Source organism: Micropterus salmoides, unplaced genomic scaffold, assembly GCF_014851395.1.
Source record: "Micropterus salmoides isolate LMB-PRFRI ecotype aquatic unplaced genomic scaffold, ASM1485139v1 Ms_hic_scaffold_1, whole genome shotgun sequence".
NCBI classification, from domain to species: domain Eukaryota; kingdom Metazoa; phylum Chordata; class Actinopteri; order Centrarchiformes; family Centrarchidae; genus Micropterus; species Micropterus salmoides.
Genome location: NW_024040040.1, coordinates 61,844,790 through 61,866,944, shown reverse-complemented (window position 1 = coordinate 61,866,944; position 22,155 = coordinate 61,844,790). Strand labels below are relative to the sequence as shown.

General features: G+C 41.7%; 1 pseudogene; it reads left to right on the top strand.

Annotated features, from left to right (window-relative positions):
• The first annotated feature begins 1,963 nt into the window (after positions 1-1,963).
• LOC119889830 lies at positions 1,964-15,086 on the top strand (annotated as a pseudogene).
• Positions 15,087-22,155: the final 7,069 nt, after the last annotated feature.

Genomic DNA, 22,155 nt, shown 5'->3' with positions numbered 1-22,155 from the left:
ATTGCGTCACTACTGAAGTAGCACTGATCACTCTGAAGGGGGATAAATTTTGTCCCCTCCGGGGATGAAAGTTATTCAGCAGAGGTAGGGATATATAAACCAGAATGGAGGAACCCCCCCCTCCGATTATTATTACTAAATATAGCCATTTTGCTACAATTAGGCTTCAGGTAACAGCTGACCTGACCTTTCTTTTCTCTGTCAGATGGAAGAATTTCGAAAGTTGTGTGGCGCTGTGGAGAGCCCCCAGCTGTAGTGCATGGATCATGTGTAAAATTCATCCAGCCGGAGGGACGATCACGAGCGGTTTACAGACTAGGGCCTACTACACAACCCATTGTAGGTACCGGAGAGGGAGTGGGCCTCTGGGGTGTACAGGGCCAGGGACAGGAGACCATGTGGCCAGTAACTAAAGTCATCCTTCTTTGTGACTGGAGTCTGACTCGAGTCCAAGTCATGTGATTAGAGTCTACACCTCTGATCTATATGTATCTGTTAATGGGTGTGGATGTAGATTGTTGTTTCTGTTGTGTTCATGTGGTACAGGAAAGGACAGAAGAAGACAAATATCCATCTTTTTCAGACGAGTATTAGCCTTTAGACAGTTTTGTGTGATGTAAAAGGACAATGGATTTTCCCTCTCGCCCAGTGTTCCTCTACCTCCACCTGGAGGTGCCTTTTAGTTAATGTGCCAAATGCATACATACAGCATATTGTGTGTGTGAGCGCACTTCCTCTTTCTGTATTAGCAACATGCATTTCTCATTAAGCATCTACAGCAACACTACTTCTGTTACTGCAGTGAAAAATGTAGTTTTACCTGTGCTGTTTTAAAATCATTTTATCTTTCAGGTGTCTATAAATAGAAACCTGCAACAGAGTGACTTACACCAACAGAGGCATCCAAAGGCTCACCAGTGGACATTTGTTGCATGGACGAGAGTGATGAAGAACACAGCATCCTCCCTTTTTGATTCCAATTTTTTTGGACTAACTGACATACAGGACTTCTCATGTTTTTGATCTACCTGCTGATTTAACAGACGTGAGGAGCAGCTATGAGTTTAACAGCAGCAGCGAGTGGATTTGTTGTCTTCCTTCTCTCAGTACAAGGTACTGTCCATCTTTATATTGTGTTAGCACACTTCAGAAAATCAGAGGAAGGTGGGTTTTAGTAAATAATCATTTTTGATTTGTGATGTTATGCAATGTGTTGCGACCCCTGCAACCCTAGACATTCATTTTTAAAAACTTTCGGAAAAAACTTTAAATTGAAGTTTTTACAAGACTACGACAGTTTTTTTTACACCAGCAGACTCTCGTTGCGTTTATACCTTACCAATGTAAATGTCATAAACTAAATTATATAAAATGATGATTATGAACAATGTTTAATGTTTAAAATTGATAAGTCAAATGCTTAAAAAATATTTGCCACAGTGTACCTTTATCTCATACCTGAACACAGTTATAATTTCAACTTCTACATTTAGAACAGACTTAGGAATCAGCCAAAATTAATTTTAAACCTTGTGGCGATTTCTGTCTCTAGAATAAGTCTGTAATGTTTTATATCACACCATACAGTATCATCCACACTCACACAGCAGCCTGACCACAGGAAGGAAAGAAGCCGAGCTCCACCCTTCTAATATTTAATCTAGAGCTTTTTTCATACTTTTCAGTTTCAGTATATTGCTGCTCTTCCTTCAGTGCAGCCTCTGTGTGATGTCCTGCCTCAGTGCACTTTGAGATTAACTGCAGAGATCATATGTACATATTTGACTGTTCCTTTGCGTCATACAGTCTATTCTCATAGCTTTGTTCACTTTGGAATAAACCAGATACAAGTTGTTTTACAGTATACTGGTATATCCATTTTTAAAACAAACCAAAAGAGAAGAAAGAATAAGTTGGTACAATGAGATTATCTTTATCTCACACTGACTTAAAGTGGGATGGCATGAGAGCCAAAGTAAGGAGTCATGTAGCTTCACACGCTGAAGCACCTCTAATACAAATGAAAGTCTGTCTCCTGATGTTGTTGAGTCTGACTGTAGTTTCTGATGTGCTCTGTGTTACAGTGATACAGGCTCAGAATGGCTGGGGAGTGACTTACACCTCTACTCAGATCTGTGCCTTAAAAGGATCAACAGTGGAAATAAGCTGCATCTACACATACCCATCCAGAATAAATGGCCGTGATACTACAGTTGAGGAAACATTCTGGTTCAACAGACTCAAGATACGCAGGTCGTTTGCAGTACAGTTGTTCTAACAACATCTGCACTCTGAGAATCACAGACCTGAGAGAGAGCGACTCAGCTGAGTACAAGTTCAGGTTCATAACAAACCAACAAGGTGGAAGCTTTACTGGTTCACCTGGAGTCACTTTGTGTGTCACAGGTAACACTTTTGTTGGAAACCATGTACGTTAGCTCCAACATGCTCAACATTTAGGAAACACTACAGTGAATCTCGGTGTGCCTGTTAAAATGATAGTTTAATCTAAAATTATATTTTTGTTTCTTTGCAGATACAGGTTTCCAGGTGCAGATGAGCAACTCAGAATCATGCATGTTGTACACGTGTACATGGTCACAGCTGAAGTGTCTCAGCAGCTGTCGTCTACCTGATCAAAACTCCTACATCTGGTACAAGAATGGGCAGAAAATTAAGGAAGAATCATCTTATTCAGACTACTTTTATCCTGCAGACAGCTATTCATGTGCCCTTAAAGGATGTGAAGATTTTCCTTCTCCATCAGTTTGTGAGTTCACTCCACAATCTTCTACTAATGTGACAAAGTTTTGAACATTTTAGCTGATGTTCTGTACCATGACTTCATTTATGTTTTAACATGAGCGACCCCATCCACAGGAATACAACCAGCTGTGAATTACTGCAGTAAAGACAATAGTTTTAATAATAATTATCAAATATATTTACATTTTTCAGGTGGCCACGGTCAAACCTGCAACAGAGTGACTTACACTGACAGAAGCATCTGTGCTGTCAAAGGCTCATCAGTGGACATTTCTTGTACTTACAACAGTTATGAAACTATCAGATCTAAATTCTGGTTCAGTCCTGAACGTAGTCTTCAGTGGCAGAATCCCTCACAGCCTGAGGACCTTAGTGAAGACTCCCAGTATGCAGGTCGTGTTCAGGTCCTTGAAACAGAGAGAGGACGCTCCACTCTGAGAATCACTGACCTGAGAGAGAGCGACTCAGCTGAGTATCACTTCAAATTCACAGCAGGAAGCTTTGAATGGAGGAGTAGTTTACCTGGTACAACTCTGACTGTCACAGGTACTGATGAACACAAACTGTAACAGCACATTTAAACTATCTGATGACAAGTGAATGTGTCAAAGAGTGATCCTGATGAGAAATAAATGTATGTGTGATTGTCATAATGTTCTGTTGGTTATATGTCTGTGTGTCATTCAGTTCTACATAAAGAACAAATATTTCTGTTCCTTCTTCACAGATCTCCAAGTGCAGGTGATCAGATCAACACTCTATAGTAATTATACTGAGGCAGATCTGCTTTGTCACAGCAGCTGTCGTCTTCCTGATCGTTCTTCCTACGTCTGGTTCAAGAACGGACAGAAAAGGGAAAGCGTGGAGACATCTTCTTATAAAGATCAGTTTTATCCTGGAGACATCATCTCCTGTGCTGTAAAAGGACATGAGGCCTTCCGCTCTCCTTCAGTGTGTGAGTTTACTCCACTGTGTCAGGAAAAAAACATGCATAAACACTGACATTACAATACAAATTACAATTTCAGACATAATGGTATTGGAGTCTCTTAGATCTTAATGTAGACAAGCAGCAGTTAATTACTCAAAAGAAAAACAATTACCAGTAGAAAAGCACATTTACACAAAGCTACATTTAATGTTTGATAGTTATAAAGTTATTGAGATAGTCCATTACTTCTAGGTAGGTAAGTTTATTATCACAATATTTATTATGTTATATAGTGAAATTGCGTTTGTAACTCCCTTCTGCTTCATAGCAAACAATATCCATTAATACAGAATCAAATATGAAAAATGGTAAACAGAAATAAACCATCATCAGTGGAGCAGTGCTGAGGATGAATCAGAGTTTAAGAGTCTGATAGCTGGGGGGAAAAGCTGCTCTGCAGTCTGGTGGTGCGGCAGCAGAAACTTCTATATCTCTTCCCAGAAGGCAGCAGGGTGAACAGGCTGTGACTGGGTGGGTACTGTCCTTTAGTATCCTTTGGGCTCTGCAGGCACCTCAGCGATATCACTGATGCTCAGGAGATGGGTACCAATGATCTTCTGAGCAGTTTTAATCAGCCGCTGCAGAGCCCTCCGGTCCTGGGCCGTGCACATCCCATACCAGTTAGTGATGTTTCCAGTCAGCGTGCTTTCTGTTGCTCCTCTGTAAAAGCTGACAAGAACTTGGCACAGGAATTTGGTCTTCTTAAGCTTCCTTTAGAAATACTGTCATTTCTGAGCTTTCTTCACCAGTGTGGAGATGTGAGACGAGCGTGTCAGGTTCTCTGTGATGCTGATTCCCAGAAACCTGAAACTATTCACCTGCTCTGCCTCAGCTCTACTAATGTAGACAGGAATGTGTGTCTTTATCTCCTTCTTCCTAAAATCAACGATCAGCTACTTGGTTTTTGCTGACGTTGAGCAGTAGGTTTTTCTCTGAGCACCACTCTGCAAGATTATGAATTTCTTCCTGATACGACGTCTCATCGTTGTTTGACTGGGGTCTGATTGTGAGAAAGTCCAGTATCCAGTTGCAGAGTGTTGTATTTAAACCCAGAGTGCTGAGTTTGCTGATCAGCTTCATGGTGAGATTGTGTTAAACGCTGAGCTGAAATCCACAAACAGCATTCTGATGTAGCTGTTGTTTTCCTCAAGGTGTGTGAGGGCTGAGTGGAGGGCAGTGGAGATGGCATCCTCTGTGGATCTGTTGGTTCTGAAAGCAAACTGGTGAGGGTCCAGGCTGGCTGGGCTGTTCTTTATGTGCTGAAGAACCAGTTTCTCAAAGCACTTCATCAGAATGGGGGTGAGAGCTACAGGGTGGTGGTCGTTTAGACTGGACACTGCAGACTTTTTAGGTACAGGAACGACGGTGGCTCTCTTGAAGCAGGTGGGAACCCTCTGCTGAGACAGTGAGCTGTTGAAAATGTCAGTAATGAAAACAACTAGCTGATTGGCTCAGGTTTTTAGTACACGGCCAGGAATGTTATCAGGCGCTTCTTCTTCTCTAGCTTGCTTTCCTCTCTTCCTTCTCCGGTGTTTCCTTCTTATTGGCTGTGAGTTTCCACCAGCAGGAGTCAAACCTGGACAGCTCCAGGATCAGCACTCTGGACAGCTGCTGTGACAAATACTAGAGAGAATCAAAAGAAAAGAGAGGTTTTAATAAAAATAGTCATCCATGATAACCTATTCTAATCTTTAAGTAATTCATGTTCATCTCTTCTCCAGATGCTCCAAAGCTTCCCTCTGTGTCAGTGAGTCCCTCTGCTGAGATAGTGGAGGGCAGTTCAGTGACTCTGACCTGCAGCAGTGATGCTAACCCAGCAGCTAAATACACCTGGTACAAGGAGAATGTAAATGTCAAACCTCTCATTAATAAACCACAGCTTGTCTTCAGCTCCATCCGGTCCTCTGGCTCTGGAGAGTATTACTGTGCAGCTGAGAACCAGCTGGGGAGAAGGACAACTGAATACATCATTAATGTGAAATGTGAGTGAAACAACTTATTAAATCTGTCCAGTCATTGCAGAAGATTTTACGGACCGTGCCTACATCCTTCATCTCTACTTTCTTCACATTAACAACTGTAATTCACTGAGCAGCTCCAGTGGATTTTAGGAGTTTTATGCAGTTTTTGTGATTGTGAACTGTCACACATCCATTTATCAGACCACCTTCAAAGTCTAAAATGCTGCTGCACACAGCTGTTCCCAGTTTATAATAAATACCAGATGTGCTACTGTAATAACACACCCTTAACCTAGATTAATCCTAACACATCTCCTCCAGATGCTCCAAAGACCTCCTCTGTGTCAGCGAGTCCCTCTGGTAAAATCATGGAGGGCAGTTCAGTCCTGTGCAGTGTTCAATTCAATTCAATTCAATTCAATTTTATTTATATAGCGCCAAATCACAACAACAGTTATCTCACAGCGCTTTTCATAAAAGAGCAGGTCTAGACCGTACTCTGTGAAGACCGTACTCTGTGACTCTGTGTTGTCAACGTAGAAGAGAGGCTGAACACATTATTAGCAGGAGGAACACAGAAACAGCAGCTGGAGCAAGACTCAGGAACATCTATCATCAGGGCTTCTCATCCTCTTTTGAGTTGAATTTAAATGAATAATTTGTGATTCATGTGGGAGGCCACCAAGTTTCTTCAGAAAGATGGGTCATGAAGACGACACCTGTGACCAAGTTTCACGTACAGGTCTATTAGTGGTTGTTGCTAGCTAGTTTTCTAAAGCAGGTGGATAAGTAACCACTGGGACATCAGAATAATGAATCAAAATAATTCTATTGCTCCTCTTAGCTCGTGGTAGTCTGTGCTTAAAAACAGGTCTGTAAACAAATATTGATAAGTTGTCTCTCTTTTGTCCTCCAGATGCTCCAAAGCTTCCCTCTGTGTCAGTGAGTCCCTCTGCTGAGATAGTGGAGGGCAGTTCAGTGACTCTGACCTGCAGCAGTGATGCTAACCCAGCAGCTAAATACACCTGGTACAAGGAGAACCAAACACTGATTCAGGGACCATAAGACATTTATCATTTCACCTCTATCAGCTCTAAGGACAGCGGGATCTACCACTGCAAGTCTGAGAATGAGTATGGCCAGATCAACTCCACATCTGTATCCATAGATGTCCAGTGTAAGTACAAAACATCAGCAAAGCACTTCGACATAAAATGTGTTTAATTACAGATAGTGGATGTAAATGTCTGCTAAATACTTTTCCTGGGTTCCTTGAGTTCACAAAAACAAGTATCACCTCATTTTCATTGTGCAAATCCTTTTGGATCAAATTCTCCTTTTAAGGAGACCCTCCCCAGTTTCCTGCAGCCTCTAAGCTGTTTGCCTACAGTAACCTTATAAATTTCATAGAAACACAAATGAAGATCACTTTACATTGAATTCAAATACACACATTAAAGGATGAACATAGTGCTACGTAATTATAATAGTGAGCACATCTGAACCTTAAATTCCCAGTTCCAAACAGTTCCTGATCATACATCGAGGAAGGCTTTCACTTCCTCCTTGTGAACATGTGGGTTCACAGGTCCAGCTTTACATTCTGTGTTACATTTTGCATGTCTATATGACCTTTACATTAATTTGGATAACCTTAGTGATTACAATCTCCCCAACTACTCTTTAGTCTCTCTCTCTCATGTGCAGCGTGTTCCCGAAAGTTCTTTGGCAAAGCGAAAGGAAGTTGTATCTAATGGATCCATATCTTGTTTTATGTGTTTAAAATGTCAAATGACCCACATTTCCCGTCTTTGTTTACTCAAAAGTGCTCCAATAAGTACTTTTCACAGCTGCTTCCCCTTACAGCTCGTGATTTCGTTGGCAACCAAATGAAAATGTGTTTTTGACAGTGACAATTAAGTATGTGAACTGTGTCGACAACATTTTATCAAACTAATCATTCCTTTAAACTTGTGACTGTTGACAATAGTTTTTCTGCACATAGGCCATAATTTATTACTACATGGATGGCACAATGTGAGAAACTATTGGATTTAAACTTTTGGCTTTGCTCCAAGCTTGTAGTGGCTATTATGAACATTTTATCTGTGCAGACAGAAATTAGACATCTGTGAGATCAACAATATTCTTTTTAAGACATAAGCTGCTGCTGGATAACAATATAATGTTGTGACTTATCTTCTAAGGGTCCTTTCACACCTGCAGTTCGTTTCATTTGGCCCAGACCAAGAAAGAAATTATCCAGACCTCATGTTAGCTTCAGCTAATTTTGAGACAGCAGTTTGCACAGAATGCGGACAGTAGATTTTGACCCTCATTTCTTACAGTGTAGTTGTGAATAAACAGGGGGCTGCAGGACCAGTGTGGAGAGGAGGAGTGACCGCAGGGACCAATGACTGTTTCAACATGCATAATATGGCAATCAAAGTATTATATTTAGAAAAACTTGACAGTCTGAACCTCTGGTTGGTCTATTTTGTGGAACAGTATTGTGTTCTCATTTGTAATGTAATGTTTGTAAGTTTAGTTATATAGAACCTTTAACATATAAAAAGTGCTTCAAAATAAAGTGCGACACAAGTGGTTTAGATATGTGTCATGTGAAATATAGACATGCTTTCTGTTCTGTGTTCATCCATTTTAAATATTGTTTATTGTTACACACTTAAAGCTTTATTGGATTGGGAGTAATCCACCTTGCAAATGTCTTGCCCATCGTGATATAGCAAAACATATTAACTGTTTTCACTCATTGTCATAGTTAGTCAATACACATTTTCTCTCTTACCATGATGGGAACCTGCAGCACAGCTTATCAAGTGGAGCAGAGGGATCAGAAATTATAACTAGCTATTTTGTGTTATAATTGTTTCTCTTTTCTGTCCCTCCCAGTAGGTGGCGCTCAAAACAGCAACCTTGTTTGCCTAAAACCTGTTGTATTTCTATATTTGTTTTCCAGATGCTCCAAAGCTTCCCTCTGTGTCAGTGAGTCCCTCTGCTGAGATAGTGGAGAACAGTACAGTGACTCTGACCTGCAGCAGTGATGCTAACCCAGCAGCTAATTATACCTGGTACAAGGAGAACCAAACACTGATTCAGGGACCAGAAGGCGTTTATCATTTCACCTCTATCAGCTCTAAGGACAGCGGGATCTACCACTGCAAGGCTGAGAATGAGTTGGGCCAGATCAACTCCACATCTGTATCCATAGATGTCCAGTGTAAGTACAAAACATCAGCAAATCACTTCGACATATAATGTGTTTAATTACAGATAATGGATGTAAACGTCTGATGAGCTCAGGCTAGAAACAATATCATGTTCTAAAGTAGCATCACAGGGGTTTAAAGGATCATTTCAGATTTTTTCAATTTTACCTTATTAATATATTCACATTTTATTTGTACATTAAAATAGTTTTTGGTGACTAATCCTTCCTCCTTTTCCTCCTTGAAGAGATATCTTCGTAGAGCAACATGCAAATAAAAGCTCAGCTTAAGATAATTTGAGGTTTCAGCAGAGTGTAACGAATCAACTGTAACTTCCAAAATTACAGTTGTTTTAGTACAAAATTCCCTTTGGTGTTTGTCCAGACAGAGATTCTTTGCTGAGCAGCAGCAGAAGGTTTAGCCCCATTGTTGTCCTAACGTTACTCTGTCATTCAGTCACGTTGCGTTTGTAGTGAACCTACGTATTTATTGGTTAATAAAATTATGAATATGAATATTTGGAAATATTAATTCATAAAACTCGTTTTGTGGCACCATCTAAAATTTTCTGTCCGCCCAAGGCTTTAGGACTCCTTGGGTATAGCTTTAATAATTACACAATCATTTTTGATCAGTTTAATCAGTCAGTCTGTCTCATATCAAAGTTGTGAATCCTCCGTCCAGTGACTTGGATTTAAACAGTACATACACACAGTTCCTGTGATTTAGGTGAAATTTATTAACTAACTAAAGTGAATACACAGTGAGGTTAAATATATCAAAGAAATAAAACAACGATGATTAAACAAACAGAATGCAATCAATTAAAATCATGGAGTTCAATGTGAATTTAGTGTCTAGAAAAAACACGCATTGCAAAACAGCATGAGGGTACAAATGCAGAAAGGACAGTGAGCATTGGTGAACACTGCAAAATTAACTTATTCAGGGATTCTTCTTTTCAACACAGTTTTTAACAAAACATAGTAAGAGAACTCTAATTGAAGTGGCAAGAACTACTAAGTAACTTAACAAATATTATTTAATTCAAACAAGGTGATAGGGAAGTTTATTAGAAATGTAAATGCTCTGTACTTGTATAGCGCCTTTCTAGTCTTTTCGACCACTCAAAGCGCTTTTACACTACATCTGCATTCACCAGTCATACACATTCATACACTGATCCTAAGTGCTTAAACAGAAACTAACATTCACACGCAACCCATTCACACACATTCACACGCTGGCGGAACAGACACTTCAACACGCAACCAGGGGGAACCAGGGATCGAACCGCTGACCTTCCGATAAACGGCCAACCCGCTCTATCTCCTGAGCCACAGCCGCAAGAAGACAATATTCATTTGTCCACACAAAAAGGAATTTGGGGCAGCGTCCTTCTCTGGCGTCTGGCTTTTCTCACCAGTTTCACAACTGGGTGTGAAAAGGGAGAGGGCATGTTAAGAGTCCAAATTAATGGCTCTTTGGTGGGGTAGAGCATCAAGACTGAAGAAGGGGGTCTTTGATGTCTGAGGTAATCTGAAAGGGGAACTTCGTTACCATGGTTACCCTGGAAGTGTTTAGATGTTGTTTAGTTTATGGCTGCTGAGGTCCTCACAGCCTGATTCAGGTTGAGGTTATTCTCTGGACAAGGTTAATATTGTCATTTTAACGGTCATGCATAGTCTGAGTCTGTTATCAGAGTCTGTTATGTCAACTCCACCAGAGGTGGTAGATTTTGATATAAAATAAATAAAATAACACTAGCTGGTTCACTACACGTTCCATACGCAAACCTTAAAGGGGCATTATGTAGTTTCCAGCGGCCACTAGCGGTGCGGTTCTAAGATTTCACTCAGACATGTTCAGGCTCTGTTCTATTTTCGCTATTGGGTTTACCTTTTCCAAGCGCCTGCGCAGCACTGAGAATTTTAGTCTATGCCCACCCACAGCGTGGGCCTCTCCTACGTCCGCACCTTGTAAATATACAATGGTGAGACCGAGCCATCAGCTTTTTCTTCAGCACTGAGTGCTCTATAGACCAGAATAGACCAGAACTTATACACACCCGGTACAGATATTTTTCTGACAAAGAAATCTGTGCCCGGCCGCAAGCTTGTGAATAATCACAGCATCAATGGCATGGTCCTTCTGTGCGTCCAGGGGTCCCCCCTTGGTTCACAGAAGCCAGGCTGTGTCAAATGAGCCCTTGAATCGGTCATTACACTTCATGCAGCCGGGTTAGCACTACACACCACCCTGCGTGTAGTGTTCTCTGCTCCACACATTACACACGCTGGCACGTGACTGACCACAGCATCACCGACGCAGTCCCTCCTCCTGCATCCAGAGGTGTGTGACAGGCTGTGTTGTGCGCTGTACATGTGTGATGTACGGCATCAAGTGACGAACAGCAAGGGCAGCAGAGTGGCTTCCCTTCAGGGCCACCAGGGCACCTCATCAGCAGGTCCGACCGCTTTCAGAGACGATACTCGGAGTGGCTCGCTTCCTGCTCGATGTACAGATGGATGGACAGCCTGATCCGCTGGGATCACAGGCTGCAGTTCGCCCCCCCCTCCTTCGCCGGGATTGTGGAGACTGTACTCTCCTCCTCGGCTCAGAACGCCGCCCTCTTGGCGGAGCTTCAGGAATAAGGGGTTCTACTCCCGCTACTTCCTGGTCAGGAAGAAGACGGGTGTTGAGAGGCCCATCCTGGACCTGTCACTGTTCAACAAGGCGATTATGGTGAGACCTTTTCGCATGTTAACAGTGAAACAGGTGATTGAGTGTGTGTGCCAGGGAGACTGGCTCTCCTCTATCGACCTGAAGGACGCGTACTTTCCAGTGTCTGTCATTCCTGGACACAGGAAGCTTCTGCGGTTTTCATTCCAGGGCGTCGAGACAGCCCTGGAGCCGCTGCGGCGGTCAGGCATCAGGATCCTGTTTTATCTAGACGACCTGCTGCTACTGGCGCCGCCCCTGAATGAAGCGGTGGTGCAGACGGTCCAGCTAGTCGCACACCTGTCTTACCTGGGCTTCACAGTGAACTGGAAGAAGAGTGCTCCTCTCCCCTCCCAGAGACTCACATACCTTGGCGTGGTACTGGTACAGCTCTCTCAGGAGAGTGTGGATGCTCTGGTGGAGCTGCTCCGCCATGTTGTCCCTCGAGCGGCGGTGGCAGCTGTGTCGGTCATGAGGCTTCTGGGCCTCATGTTGGCGGCTCACGTGGCTCACGTGGTCCCCCTGGGTCCCACTGGGCCTCCTCCATATGAGGAGGCTGCCACGCTGGTTCATCCGCCTGCGTGTTGACCTGGTGAGACAGAGGCCCCTGATCTGGCCTACTGGCGGGAGCCCCTTTCTCTTCGGTCGGGGCTCCCCTGGGCAGGGTCACGTCCTCCATCTCGGTCTTCACAGATGCCTCCCTAATGGGCTGGGGCGGGACCTGCCTTTCTCAGGTGGTGGGCGGTCTGTGGCAGGCCGCTCCTGGCTCTGACATCGGCCAAGAGTGTCAGCGATCTGGCTGCCCTCTCTGTGGCTCCGTCGTGTCTCAAGATTCAGGGCGATGGCAGCTTGGCTGCGCCCTAACCCAGCATTCATGCCTAAAAGCATTACGAACTCCTTTCGGTTGTCGGGGTCATCACCCTCTCGGGTTCTTTCCTTTCCCCCCCATGGGTCGGTTGAGGACGCCACGTACCACTTCCTCTGCCAAGTGCGAGCTCTGTCCTGTATCGAAGCATCCACACACAACAGGGAGTGGTCCAAGGGACTTCCCCTGTCGGTGCAGCGCCTGACTCATTGGCTGTGCAATGCCATTTCCCAGGCTTACGTGTCTGCCGGTGAATCTCCCCCAGATGGCATCAGAGCGCACTCCACGAGAGGCGTCTCCTCCTCAGTGGCGTTGCACGGTGGTTGCACCCAGTTTCCCGACTTACGCATGGGTCGGCCCTCGGCCTCCCATGCCGCGCCATCAGTGCTCGTGCGCACGCCGACACCACGGCACGGGCGACTGGGTGGCTCATAATGGCTCTGGGCAGGTGAGTTGCGCTTGGTGGTGCCGTATGGGCCAGTGAGGCGTCTTATCCTGCTTCGCCTCTAATCCAATAGCGATAGCCTTAGAAGGCGAAGCCTATACGAAATAGAACGGGGGTTACGTACTGTCACCCGGTTTCTATGAGTATAGGCGCAGCCCTCTAAGTTGAAGGCCTCACTGGACCTTGGTTCTCAGTGCTGAAGAAAAGGCATTTGGGAGCCGATGGCTGGGTCTCGCCGTTGTGTATATATACAAGGTGTGGACATAGGAGAGGCCCACTCTGTGGGTGGGCGTAGACTAAAATTCTCAGTGCCGCACAGGCGCGCGGAAGGGGTAAACCCAATAGCGATAGGCTTAGAGGGCTGTGCCTATACTCTTAGAATCCGGGTTACAGTACGTAACCCCCGTTATTTCAACGTTCCCACCGCAGAGGCAGATCAACCCCGGCACTGTAACGTTACTTCATTCAGCGCAGCGAGCCGCATATCAGCACAATCCTCCTGAAAAATTGACAGCAGCTATAGACAGGCAGGGAGAACAGACAGAGCTGGAAATTCAGGTACACTCCCACTGCAACGTTACATTAATAGTTTTATCAGCTGCAGGCTGAACTAATCCATGCTCCATGATCACGGTATATTTACTACATTTAGCCGACGTGCTACATCGTACACCTGCAGCTTTCAGTATCTATCTTTACCATATGTGAATCTTTCACTGAAGGCTCAGCAATGTGAGCACAGCTACATGTATTGGATGATAACGAAACGGTTAGTGATCTGGACTGGATATAAAAACGAGATTAGAGAGAGTTAGACCACAGTAAGTAACTTTACTGTAACTAGTGATAGTGCATGGCTCTTCCTCTGGGTTGTTGTGGCCGTTTTGTTGCAGTGTTTCATCATATGTGGGTCACGTTAGTTACAGTGACTGAGGTGGAGAAGCTGTGTATCTGAATAACATTATTGGTAAAACCCATAGACTGTATATAAAAACCACAATAAGCCTAAAGTGAACGTTACGAAGAAAACAGCGGCAGGTCCGAGCTACTGTAGCATTAGCTGGCTGCTCCTGGCTGCATCACTATAGGCTAACGTTAGTAAACTAGTCGCTCCACATTTGCTTTACATCCTATTTTGCAACTAAATCAACAGTGGTACACAGGAAAGTAACATGGGTCGTGTTAGTTGGTGAAGTAATATGCAAAGCTAACGTTACAGTATATAACTTTGCACCGGATAACATTAGCAACTGCTCGGAGTTAGCCTGCGAGCTAACATGACTTTCTCTTCTGTTTCTGCAGCTTCACTAATGCTCATTTTGTTCTTACTCGACATCATGTGAACCTGTTTGAGCTTCAGCACATAAACCTTTATTGTTGTTGTGTATCCTTACGTGGAGCCTGTGTTTTGCTGGGAGCCTGTTGTTTTATGGTGTTAGTGGACTGCATGTCATTAGCTGCCGTGTTGTTGCTGTAGCACGAGAGAGGCTCGGGAGTGTGCACAGGGCTGAATCTGACCCGGAGACCTCACATTGAAAGCAGAATAGTGACTGACGCAAGCAACGGAGAAAACAGGCATGTGCTTCATTTCTAACTGAGTTTTGAGCCCATTGACAATAAGGCAATGAAAATTTGATTAATTTAATTGAAAAACTTACATATAGCCCCTTTAAGGTTAAAATCAGAACATTAATTTTTACTTGTTTCCAGCAGTGGGTTGTATTCTTGTAGAGCCACCAATGTCCAATGTCTGCTGAGAAAGGTAAAATGTTTGCCCAGTGAGAAAATCTCAAAATTGTTTTGTTTCTATTTACATTCTCTCCCAGATGCTCCAAAGCTTCCCTCTGTGTCAGGGAGTCCCTCTGCTGAGATAGTGGAGAACAGTACAGTGACTCTGACCTGCAGCAGTGATGCTAACCCAGCAGCTACTTATACCTGGTACAAGGAGAATGAAGACTCACCAAAAGCATCAGGACAGAACTTCACCATCACTGACTTCAGAGCTGAACACAGTGGGAATTATTACTGTGAAGCCCAGAACAGAAGAGGACGTCATAACTCCACCTTACATCTGATTGCTGTGGCAGGTACGTTTCTACCTGGCTGATTAACAGAAGAGCATCACCTGGCAAACTAATTCATGATACAAATCCTACTAGTGAGGTCCAGAACAGTTTTTCTATAATAACTGTCTGTCTCCCTTTCTAGATAAAACAACAATGATAATAATTATCATCACGTTGACTCTGGTGGTTGTGATGCTGATCCCTCTGCTTCTGGTTTGTCTGTGGATGAGGTGAAACTATAAGAATAAATCAGTTCCATCACTGATCTTTTACTTTGAATATTTAGTTTCATAGTTTTGGAGTTATTTATCAAGCATTTGTTTTTGTTTTTTTTATTCAATTCAGAAAGAAAAAAACTCTGAGCTCCACTGCTGAACCAAATGAACCCATACAGACTATAGAGGTGAGAAAGCTGTTGGGCCACAGTGACAGAACTTACCAAAGGGTTATAATCTGTTGGCTTATTCATTTAATTATTTGTTCAATATAAAATAGAATAGTTCAAATTACATTTAAGAAGCCTTTGACATCTTGTTTTTTCTCCCCATCAGTTGGAGTCTGATCCTGTTTATACAAACATCTCAGCCTTGAAACAAAACTGTAAACAGAGGGTCTCACCTGGATGGAAACAGAGAGTACAACATTGAAGTAGTTCAGTGGACGATTTGGATACGTTTACTTTCAACTCCAAACATTTTTAGTTTTAGTTTTCATTTGCAGCAGCAGGTAGACGTCAGCAGCAGCATGTAGCACAAGATTAAAGTAGAATGTTTTTTTACCTGTGCAGGTACATTACATTAAGCTAAGAATTTAACTCAGGATATAAAATTGTATTAAAATTTTTAATGTAATAAATTGTTTTAAGAAATACGGAATGCCCTTTCACATCACATCTGTCCTGGCCGGAAAAGCCGATAAAGTCTGTTCAAAACAAACACGTCAAACTGGAAGCCAAGTATTTCACAGCATGTACAGTCTATGTTTAAACACTTACATCAAACAGAAGCCCAGCTCTATCATCTTTGCTAGTTGTATCATATATAAAAAGTGTTGCAGTGGCTGATTGAAATAAAAAGCCAGCTTCCACAACAACTCTGCAGTTTGATCATCATTTCAGTTTCCTTTCACTGCTGCAGAGGGCGACAGTGTGCAGGAAGTTTTAGATTTCAGCTTAAAAAAAACTCTATTATTATATTACTTATATTATATTAAACTATTATTCAGAAAGAAGTTTGTTGTTATCAGTAAAGAACAAAAATAAAATTTCAAATGATCTCTTTGACTTATTTTTCTCGAATATTAGTAGAGATTAGCAACACAACATCTCTGTAAGATTTACTTCTCTGATCATGAAAATATTTGTTAAAGCACAAACACACAGCCTACAGAAATCTATTTACGCATTACCCATCAGGGGAGCTACTGTCTTGTTAAGAAGAGCCGAGCTCCTCTGTAGTTTGCACCCTGCCTATAGTCTCCACCATCAAATTTCAGCAACAGGAAATAACGTTAAGTTTTTCTGGTGCCAAAATGTGTCTCGGTGCTGGTGAATTAAAGGACACCTATTAAACTGCTTTTCCAGTCCTATATTGTAGTTCTGTAACTCCTGTGTGGCAGCTTTGCATGATTCAAAGTTCAAAAAAATAATTCTTATACTGATTCTTCATGAAGGCCTTCATTTCAGCCTCTGTCTGAAACCATAGACTGTATATAAAAATGGACGTAGCATCCGTGACGTCACCCATTGGTTTCTGAAGAGCCCAGTCACCACGCGTCACTCCCGGATAACCAAAAATGGGCAAAGAGGCGGGTCGTAGGTGGAGCTGAGGTGACGTGTTGCTGAAACCACTCCCACCTAGCTCGACATGACCGAGTTAGCTCATGCTAAGGAGCTAATGCTACATGCTACTCTGCGGTGCTGTACAGTGGAGGTTGGATCCTGCAGCTTGTTGTTACCAGTTTACCGACATTACCAGCTACAGTCAAGGTAAGACACCGGAAAATATTAAAATAACTAACATATCTGTTATTGACATTATACTTCACAAGGTTTTAAATGCTTTTTAATATATAAATGTGGTAACGTTAAAGTTATTTTGCAACACTAAAGTTAGATTTCAAGCAAATCAATTTACATACCGTTGGTATGTAGCGTTTACGAGTCGTTTATTTGGACTTCACCTCAGTATGTTACTTGTAATAAACTAATAAGCTAGCTAGAGTCCTCAGTTACATGATGAAAGCTGTATAACTTGTAAAACGTTAGCCATGGCTGTTATCACGTTAATTAATTCCCCACACCGCTATTTTGAGTAACGCTGCTGCTGTCGGCAGGGCTGTGTGGGATTATTGTCTGGAATAGGACACTTGAGAGAGAAAGGCACTTTTTAAATTTGTCACAAGATTGTTGTTGAGGTTCTGGTGCCTCCACATCTGCGACTCAAAGCTTAAACTTTGAGTCTAAATTACTGTTGCTACCCATAGCTGCTGGACATTTGACAACTGATATAAAATTGTCTGTCTTAAAAGGACAACACAAACATTTAAATAGTCTCCCTTGTTCCATTTTCTCCCACTTACGTGACATAATAGTGCTGTCAACATTAACATTAACACTGAGGCATCTTTTAGAGGACCATCTCAAAAAATTTGAATACTGAGGAAAAGTTCATTGTAAGCATCAGAACCAGACTGTGAGAGTACAGGCCTCAGAAACCTTTGCAGGTGTTTTGAGTTAATTAGCTGATTAGAGAGGTCTTCTCCAGTTATTTCTGTATAATTTATAATACAGAAATGTATTTTCATTTTAAAATGTTTATACATTTTGAGATAGTGGAGTTTTTATTTCCATGAGCTGTAAACAGTAATCATCAAGATGAAAGCAAAAAGGGTTTGGAATGCGTCGCTTTGTGTAATGAATCTAGAATATATCAAAGATTCACTTTTTTTTTCAATTAAATTACATTAGAAAATTAACTTCACCACAATATTTTATTTATTAAAGAATCCTCTGTATTTACTTTATAATTTTTATCACCTGAAGAATTTATTACACATTTTCCTCCCAGTCACACTGTGGATCAGATGTCCCACCTGGTGCCAGAGAGCTGCAGAGACCTGGAAGCCTTGTTATTGTCGTGGAAGTCTGTATCTGTTGGCGTGGACTGACGTGGAAAGGCGTTCTCTCCTTCTGTTTACTTTGAGTTTAAAATATTGTCCATATTTGAATCATAGATCCATTTTAAAAAAAGATATGGTTTATGGTTCACTTTAAATTCTATATATATATTAGCACTCCCTGTCTTTACTACTTACTGAAAAGCTAATCGTATACCACAGAAAACATGAAAAATTAAAACTGAACTCTTGCTTAAGAACATCAGTCTAGTATAAGTTAAAAAGTGAAAATACTCCCAACATGTTTCACATGCAGTGTATTTCTGTGTGTGCAGGAGTATTTTTACTTTCTACCTTATACTTTAAGATAAATAAGGAGCCATACACCCAGTAACAGAGCCTGAAGTTTCTGAAGAGTGCCTTGTTTGCTGCTCTGATATAAGTCTAGTTTAAACACAGAAACAAAGAATGATCTGCAGAGTAATTAGGAATCCCACTAGGTGGTTTTTATTGTGACCTTGCAAACTCTGAGGTCTCAGAGCTGACCGAACGCACATGTAGTAAATAGGTGAGTCTATACAATGTAAACCACACAAGAGATTCTCAGAGGTCGCAGTAAATGACACCTCCTACAGGGCTTCAAAACTATTCAGTGTGCAGATAATTCTTTGTTTTTCACTACAGAGTAACTTCTCAGTCAATGTCACATTTGTCTCTTAAAGAAATGTCAAAATAAAACAGTATATAACATCAACCTTTCATTTTTTACTTTCTACTAACATATATGCAAAATGTTAGCCTATAAATAACATCTTAATATTTTCATTTACAGCTGTTAACTATAATACTATTTAAAATTAAAATATGAAACTGATGATGAATGAAGGATGATTTTATTATGTATAATTAGTTTGATACACTGTATAACAAAGTATTCCTAATACAAAAGCAATAGGTTATATATATATATATAAATAAATTAAACTCTTGTCTTGCATTCATGAAAACATCAATATTAAAAGGCTACAAAAGTAAAAGTAGTTTTGTATGACTTGAAATGTGTTGTAAGAGTTATTATAATGATAGAACCCAGTGTCATAATTTCACATCAGTAGTGTTCAGGTGTTGTGAGTAAAAAGAAAAGCAGGAGCTGAAGAGCTGGAAGCTGGAGCTGTTCTCTCCTGAGCTGGACACAGCTAATCACATCTGGAGGGTTCTGTAATCAGCTCCTCTGGCACCTGTAAAGACAACAATGGGTAGACAGTTAAGCAGCTTCTTCCAAAGAGCCATAAAGCAACTGAACTATGAGATCGCCTCATCATGATAACCTCTGGCATGTGGCAGTAATTAGGGGTGGCAATGTTTACTAATATGTGCAATATACAGTTTGCTGCTGGACACTGTGCAATAACTAGATCTTATTGAACGTTTATTGTAAGGATCTTATTTTATATTTCTTATTGAACTGTACTACCTATTTTGGCAAATTCTAACCCACCAAACAAACTCAGGCAGCTCACACACACCTAATTTCTCGCCTTAACTAAACCATCGCCCTAGTTACAGCCCAGCCACCTGGCATAACGAATTATGCATCCACCTCTTAAGATCCTTATCAGAAACGTCGCTGATCAAACGCAGTTATCACATCAGATTGTTTGCTGAATCTCAAGGAACGCTACATCTACTAAGTGTAATAACTTATTGATGACTCTAAACTGCCTTTAATATGTACTTCGAATCCATCATCCCCACTGATGAACCCCACAAAGAACAGTACAACGTTATCGTTTTCAAACAGTAACGTTACACTTGGAGGTGCACGACTCTCCTCGGGAGAGACAGCTAGCTCAAATAGTGGCATCGGTGCTCCTCGGTGTGACAGTTTCAGGCTCCCCCCTCGGCTCTCTACCTTTAAACCCTTCGTGTCCTTTGGGATCAGGTGCAGCCACTTACAATAGTATCTGACTAGTATCTAACTGAACAGTGATTCCGTTACAGGACGTAGAAAAATTTCACATCGCCCGTCAGTAAAAGTTACCATTAACATAACGGCAGCTAACTGAGAGCTGAGCCTTTACTTACAACTTCACACAGACGCCTTTTCTTCAAAGCATTATCACCCTAATGTCTAACACTAAGGTTAATCTAATAATGTTACATTTTGGCTTCTCCCTTCTTGCTGACTTGTCTTTGACTCATTAAAAGCTGCAGTTAGAACACACTAACTTACATAACGTTGCTTACACTAAGGGCTAATTCGCGTAACGAGCTAACGTTAAGCTAACAAGCTATATGCCGACAGCGATACCTGTTAAATGTTAACACATAAATAAAATACAGGAATTTCACTCACCAAGTTTAAGGCTTAATATAATTTAAACAGGTGAGTTATAAATTTTTTTTACCCCCCTCACAGTTGTCATGAAGGGCAAACTTAGCAAATGCACTAAAACCATTTTTTGAACCAGGCTGTAAACATGTTTTATTCTGCTGTAAAGTTGGGCATTTTAACATGTGGCAGTAATTAGGGGTGGCAATGTGAAATACACCGCAGACAGCCTCAAGTGGCCACTCGATGAATTGCAGTTTCAGATACTTCCTCATTGGTATCGGAAGTGAGAGCCGGAGGTTGCCGCTTGTCTGAAACAAGCTGTAGATGCTCCTGTCTCTTTAAGCCCCCCCCCCCCCCCCCCCCCCCCCCCCCTCTCAAAGCCCACTCTCTTCTGACTGGCCAAGACCTGAAGCATGCTACCAGGCTGTCGTTGTCACTGACACTACAGACAGACTGAAGTGTGATTTATACTTCTGTGTCAAATTGACAATCGTAGCCTGACGCGCACCTCCTCAGGAAGTGCCCCGTGCTTTGAAGTAACTTTTAGTAGCCTCCAATCCAGCGTCTGTAACACGGTGGATCAATATATTTGACAGTCACAACCCGAGTGAAATGACTCGTTTCACTATCAGAATGTGATCCATTCGTTCGATAACATTTGAAACGTGTATAACAGCCACACGTATTTTACCCCCATTCAAAATATCTTCTAACAAATGTAGACTAAGTGTTGTCAAATGACCTGTGACGGTTTTTAAGGTTGAATTTGTTTTATAGCAAGGCTGTACAAAAGACAAAATAAAACACTTCTGTAATGAATACGCCTGTGTCTTGTTTTCTTCATCTAAGTGAACGTTTCAAATAAAATACAGCCATACCTTTCTGAACCCAGGTATTAACACATACTTACTAATAACTCACGTTTAGTCACATAGAGGAATTCAAGTGGAGCACATATTTCTAAGTTCAGAGAATTTAAGAGAAAGGAAAAAAATGCACTTTTTAATGCAAAGAGAGAGATGAGGTTTGGGCACTGTGGGCTCTGATTGGTAAACATCCTGAAGGAAAATGCAAATGTGGAGATAAGGAAACATCTAAGCTTGTACTAGCCCATTGCAAAAAGTTCTCTCGTCAAAGGAGGAAAGTGTTCAGGGACTTGGGAGCAACTGAAGAAACTGGTTTTAATCTACACACTGAATTAGGACAGCTGGAACCAAATGAAGAAACTGATGGAACATCTACATAAGACTGGATTAAAAAGGCAAGGCAAGTTTATTTGTTAGAGCTCATTAAAACAGCAAGGCAATTGAAAACATGAGAGCATTAGAGGGAAAGAAAAAAAGACATTGAAATACAATTTTAAAAGGGTGAAAAAAAAAAGAAAATCAGATGATATAGACAAATTCATGAACAATGATGTGTACAGCAAACTGTGGAAGGCAGCATGCACGTGCAGAGGGGGGTGCTATGGGTGCTTGAGCACCTGCCCTTTTGCCCTTTGATGCCCAAAGTGCCCTTTTGTCAATGACAAATTTAATTAATTTTTAAATTTGTGAAGGTCCTTTTGTGAAGGCCTGCAAAATCAAACTATTAGTAAAAATAATTTTGTAGTAAATAAAATGACCCACATTATGACCTTTCACCTGATGACCTCATCC